Here is a 6,591-nt window from a genome sequence, read left to right as displayed (position 1 = left end):
AAGATAGCCTCTTTAATAAATGGTGCTGGAAAAATTGGGCTTCAACTTGCCAAAGTTTAAAACTAGACCTGTATCTCTCACCATGCACTAAACTAAAATCGAAATGGATTAAAGATCTAAATATTAAAATAGAAACTCTGAACCAGTTGGAACAGAGATTAGGTAGAACCCTTGAAGACATTGGTGTAGGAAAAGATTTTATGAACAAAACCTCAGTCGCCTGTGAACTAGCACAAACAATCAACAAGTGGAATCTCTTCTTATTAAAAAGCTTCTGCACAGCAAGAGAAACCATGAGCAGTGTGAAGAGCCAACCCACAATGTGGGAAAAAATCTTCACCTGCTCTTCCTCAGACAAAGGTCTACTATCTCGAATCTATAAAGAACTTAAAAAGATCAGACCTCTCAAATTGAAAGACCCAGTCCAAAAATGGGCATCTGAAATGAACAGACATTTCTCAGACAAAGAAGTAGAAATAGTAAATAAGTACATGAGAAAATGTTGAACATCACTGCTCATTCGAGAGATACAAATGAAAATGATGCTGAGATTCCACTTCAGTCCAGAAAGAATGGCTCCTATCATGAAATCAACCAATAACAAATACTGGCAGGGCTGTGGGGAAAGAGGAACCCTGTTCCACTGCTGGTGGGAACGTAGACTGTTGCAACCACTGTGGAAATCAGTATGGAGATACCTCAAAGTACTAGGACTGAAAGTCGCATTTGACCCCGCTATTCCACTGCTGAGGATCTTCCCTAAAGAATTAAAAGAATCATACCACAGTGATATATGTGCACCCCTGTTCACAGCAGCACAATTTGTAATAGCTAAAATTTGAGCCCCTGGGGCATGCTAATCCCTGTTTAAATGCAGATAAATTAAAGACTTATGCCTGACTGCCTGAGCAGAACAGTGTTTAATGACATTTAAAGCCTAACTAAAGAGACTATGAGTATATAAAAACAGAGCCATCCCTGTTCTTTGTCCTTTTTCTATTGGAGTAAATACAATAGTTGCTTTGTCCTTATGGTCTAAGGAAGGTAATTTGAATCGTTCAACTGGGTGGTTAAGAGAATTTTGCTTGGGAAAGTTTTGCCCTGGTTTCAGGGAAGTTAAAGGACTAGGTAAGCCCCACAAGTTGCTTTGGTCCCCTTTCTTCCTTGTAAGTTAATGGGTCCTGATTTGGAGACAAAAGCCCACAGGGTGATTTCATCTGTGCTTCCATTTTCTTGATACCAGTATCACTAAAGTTGAAACAGAGATATCTTTCAAGTCTGTGTAAAGGTCTTACAAGGGGTACCTTATGGACCCATGGGTCTTCTCCTTCATGAGATGTCACCTTAAATAGCCTAGACCTAGCTGAACAAATCCAAAGCATCTTGTATCTTTTCACCACTCAGATTCTACCAACTTTGCCATTAGACTGTATCCTTAATAAGTGGGGAGGTTTGATCCTGACCATCTAAAACAGAAAGAGCTTATCTACTACTGCAATATGGCCTTCCTTCAATATGAAATGAGAAGTGGCAAAAGATGGATATGAGATGGTACTTTGAACTATGAGACTATTTGTCAGTTAGTGCTTCTGATTACAATATCAAAGGTGAAATGAAATGCCTTATGTTTAGGCTGTTATGACTCTCTATCAAAGGGAACGTTCAGGAAATATGGTGCTTAGTGTAGGCCCCCCAAAAGAGAACGATATCCTGGATGACCCTGTTCTGAGACCTCCACATATCTCTCAGGGGGAAGAGGGTCTCTCTGACCTGCTTGATGACACTTGGAGGTCTCATTTTTTTTTGTAAATACTTTTATTGGTACATTTTAGGTGTACAATATAATGACATTCATCATTGGAGATATGCACCTTTACATAGTCTCTCTTGGTTCTTATTTTTCCCCTTTCCCCTGACCTCCCTTCAACCCCTCCATCCCTCCCTATTTACAAAGACTTTTTCCATTTTTTCATTTTCTCATATTAATTCCATTCCCTTCTTTCCTTTCCCCTACCCCTCTCACTTCCCCTTCCCCTTTACCCCTTTTCTTCCTATTTCACATTATTTATTATACCTTTTAGTCCTTATTTACACTTTCAGTTTCTCACACCAGAGAAACTATTTGGTATTTATACATGTGTGTCCTATTTATTTCACTTAAGAGTATCCCCTCAATGCGCATCCATTTAGCAATAAATGTCTCTAATTTCTCATTTTTTATGGCTGAGTAGTACTTCATTTTAGAAAATAAAATCATTTTCTTTATCCAGTCTCCAGTTAATGGGCATTTGGGCTGTTTCCAAGTTTTAGCTATTACAAACTGTACTGCCATGAACATGGGTGCACATATATCACTGTGGTATAATTCTTTTTATTCTTTGGGGAAGATACCCAGCAGGGGAGTAGCTGGGTCAAATGGGATTTCCAGTCCTAGTTGTTTCAGGTATCTCCATACTGATTTCCACAGTGGTTGGACCAGTCTACACTCCCATCAGCAGTGGAGCAGGGTTCCTCTTTCCCCACAGCCCCACCAGCATTTGTTATTGGTTGATTTCTTGATAGCAGCCATTCATTCTGGAGTGAGGTGGAATTTCAGCCTTGCTTTCATTTGCATCTCTCGAATGACCAGTGATGTTGAACATTTTTTCATATGTTTATTTGCCATTTCTACTTCTTTGTGGGGGAAATATCTGTTCATGTCAGATGCTCATTTTTGGATTGGGTCTTTAAATTTGGGAGGTCTGATTTTTTAAAGTTCTTTATAGATTCTAGATAGTAGACCTTTGTCTGAGGGACAGCTGGTGAAAATTTTTCCCACATTGTGGGTTGTCTCTTCACACTGCTGGTGATTTCTCTTGCTGTGCAGAAGATTTTCAGTAAGAAGAGATCCCACTTGTTGATTCTTCGTGTTAGTTCATGGGCAACTGAAGTTTTGTTCATAAAGTCCTTTCCTACCCCAATGTCTTCAAGAGTTTGACCTAACCTCTGTTCTAGCCAGTTCAACGTTTCTGTTTTTATGTTTAGATCTTTAATCCATTTCAATTTTAGTTTAGTGCATGGTGAAAGATATAGGTCTAGTTTTAGTCTTTGACAAGTTGAAACCCAATTTCTCCAGCACCATTTATTAAAGAGGCTATCTTTCCTCTAGTGAAAGTGTTTGGCTCCTTTGTCAAGGATGAGGTGGCTGAGTGCGTCTGGAGTTGTTTCGGCATCTTCAAATCTGTTCTACTGGTCTTCAGGTCTGTTTCTTTGCCACTACCATGCTGTTTTATCACAGTAGCTTTGTAGTATAGTTTCAAGTTGGGGGTTGTGATACCCCCTGCCATGTCTGTTTCTGTTACCTAGAATTGCTTTTGCTATTCTGGGTCTCTTCTTGTTCCAAATGAATTTTTGGATTGTTTTATCAAGGTCTGTGAAGTATGCTGTTGGGATTTCAATTGGGATTGCATTGAATCTAAACAGCAATTTTAGAAATATGGCCATTTTTACAATGTTGATTCTTCCTACCCAGGATCAAGGGATGTCTTTCCATTTTCTGATATCCCCTTCAATCTCTTCCTTCAAAGTGCTATATTTTTCAGAGAAGAGGTCTTTGATTTCTTTTGTTAGGTTAATTCCTAGGTCATTCAGTATTTTGGATGCTATTGTGAAAGGAATTGTTTGCCCTTTTCTCTCTGTGAGTCTTTTGTTTGTGTAGAGGAAAGCTATTGATTTTTGAGTGTTGACCTTCTATCCAGCTACTTTACTGAACTTGGTCATTAAGTCTAGAAAACTTTTGGTGGAGTTCTTGGGGTCATTGATATAGAGTATCATGTCATTTGCAAATAATGACAATTTGACTTCTTTGTTTCCTCTCTTTATTCCTTTTATTTCTTTCTCTTGTCTAATTGCCATGGCTAATGTTTCCAAGACTATATTGAAGAGGAGTGGTGATAGTGGACATCCTTGTCTTGTTCCTGATTTTAGTGTGAAGGATTTCAGTTTTTGAGCATTTAGTATGATATTAGCTGTTGGTTTTTCATAGATGGCTTTTATCAGATTGAGGTAGAGACCATCTCTTCCGATGTTTTGTAGGGTTTTTATCATAAATGCATGTTGGATTTTGTCAATGCTTTTTCTTCATCTATTGAGATGATCATATGGTTTTTGTCCCTGGCTCTATTGATATAGTGTACTACATTGATTGATTTGCGTATGTTGAACCATCCCTCCATCCCTTGGATGAATCCCACTTGATTAGGGTGTGTGATCTTCTTGATGATGTTCTGCATTCTATTTACCAGTATCTTATTAAGGATTTTTGCATCTATGTTCATTAGTGAGATTGGCCTATAGTTCTCTTTTTCAGTTGGGTCTTTCTCTGCTTTGGGGATCAAGGTGATGCTTGCTTCCTGTAATGTTTTCAGGAGAATTGCTTCCCTTTCAATTTCATTTAAGAGTTTAAATGGTAGTGTCAGTAGTTCCTCTCTAAATGTCTTGTAGAATTCAGTGGTGACCCAGACTTTTCTTGGTTGGTATGTTTTTTTTTTGGTACCAGAGATAGAACTTGGGTCCTTGTGCTTGTGCAGCAGGTGACGAAACCACTGAGCTAAATCCAAAGCCCTGTTTCTAATTACATTTTCAATTTCATTGATTGATATGGGGTTATTCAGAATTTTTAGGTCTTCTTCATTCAACTTTGGTAATTCAGACTTGTCTAGGAATGTGTCCATTTCTTCTGTGCTTTCCACCTTATTGGCATATAGTTTCTTGAAGTGGGTATTGATGATCCTCTGGATTTCTACTGGGTCTGTTGTAATTCTATTCTTTTCATTCCTAATTGCATGGATTTGGGCCTTTTCTTTCCTTTTTCTGATAAGGTTGGCTAAGGGTTTGTCAATTTTGTTTATTATTTTGAAGAACCAAGTCTTGGCTTCATTGATTTTTTGTATCGTTCTCTTAGTCTCCATTGCATTGATTTCTACCCTGATCTTTTAATTTCCTCCCTTTTATGAGCTTTGGGTTTGTCTTGCTCTTCTCTTTCTAGAAGCTTGAGGTTCAGCATCAGGTTGTTTAATTGGGCTCACTCTGTTTTCCTAATATGAGTGTTCACTGCTATGAATTTCCCTCGTAAGACTGCTTTTATTGTGTCCCATAGATTCTGATATGTTTTATTGTCATTGTCATTTATTTGAAGAAACTGTCTGATATCTTCTTTAATTTCCTCTGTTTCCCATTGGTTATTCAGAAGTGTTTTGTTCAATTTCCATGTGGTTATGAAGCTTTTGCAGTTTACTTTGCTAGTGATCTCCAATTTCATCGCACAATGGTTGATAATATACAGGGGATAACTTCATTTCCTTTGCACTTACCTAAATATGTTCTATGAGAGAGTTTTTGGTCTATTTTGGAGAACAACCCATGTGCAGCTGAAAAGAATCTGTATTCGGATTTTGTGGGGTGAAACACTCTGTAAACATCTGTTAAGTTCATTTGTTCAAAAGTTTGATTGAATTCTCTTATTTTGTTGATTGTTTTTTGTCTAGTTGATCTATCTATTTGTGACAATGGGGTATTGAGTTCCCCGACTAATATTTTATTAGTGCTTATATGGTTTTTCATGTCCATTAGTATTTGTTTTATATAGTGGGGTGCACTAGTGTTTGGTGCATAGATATTTATGATTGTCATCTCTTCCTCTTGGAATCTTCCCTTTACAAGGATATAGAGTCCTTCTTTGTCTCTCTTAATCTGTGTGGGTTTGAAATCCACTTGGTCTCCAAGTAAGATAGCTGTTCCTGCTTTTTTTTGGGTTTCCATCACATGGAGTATTGTTTTCCACCCTTTAGCTTTCAGTCTGAGTTTCTTTTTGAATTAAGTGTGTTTCTTGTATACAGCATATTGTTGAATCTTGCTTCTTGACCCATTCTGCCCATCTATTTCTTTTGATTGGTGAATTGAGACCACTAACATTTATGGTTATAACTAACACGCATTGAGTTATTATTGTCATGACTTTTTCTTTTTGTTTGATCCTCCCCCTTTGCTTTTAATTTCTTGTTGTGCTGGTGGATTCATTCTGCTGGGCTTTCTGGAGTTGTGATCCTCATTGTCTTTTCCTAGAATTTTGTCTAAAATTTTTTGGAGTGCTGGTTTGGTATACATGAAGTTCCTAAGGTGCTCTTTTTCATGAAAGTATCTTATTTCACCATCAATTTTGAAAGATATTTTGCAGGGTACATCAATCTGGGTTGGAGGTTGTTTTCCTTTAGGTCTTGAAATACATCACTCCAAGTTCTTCTTGCCTTGTGGGTTTGCATTGGGAAGTCTGCTGTGATTCTGATAGGCTTTCCTTTGTATGTGATTTATTTATTTTCTCTAACTGCTCTTAGAATTTTGTTCTTCTGTTGGGTTTCTGGAATCTTAACAATTATATGGCTATGTGTAGGTTTATTTGATCAAGACTAGTTGGAGTCCTATATGCCTCACTTATCTGTATGTCAAATTCTTTTCCCTTGCTTGGGAATTTTCTGCCATCACTTCTGTGAACAGCTTTTTTATGTCATCTGCACTCTCTCCTCTTTCTTCATTGACTCAAATCTGTCTTATGTT

This window comes from Heterocephalus glaber, unplaced genomic scaffold, assembly GCF_053883595.1.
Source record: "Heterocephalus glaber isolate CG9 unplaced genomic scaffold, H.glaber_assembly_v1.0 deba00001613, whole genome shotgun sequence".
Classification (NCBI taxonomy): Eukaryota; Metazoa; Chordata; class Mammalia; order Rodentia; family Bathyergidae; genus Heterocephalus; species Heterocephalus glaber.
The sequence above is the reverse complement of the archived record's forward strand: the minus strand, read 5'-3'. Positions refer to the sequence as shown.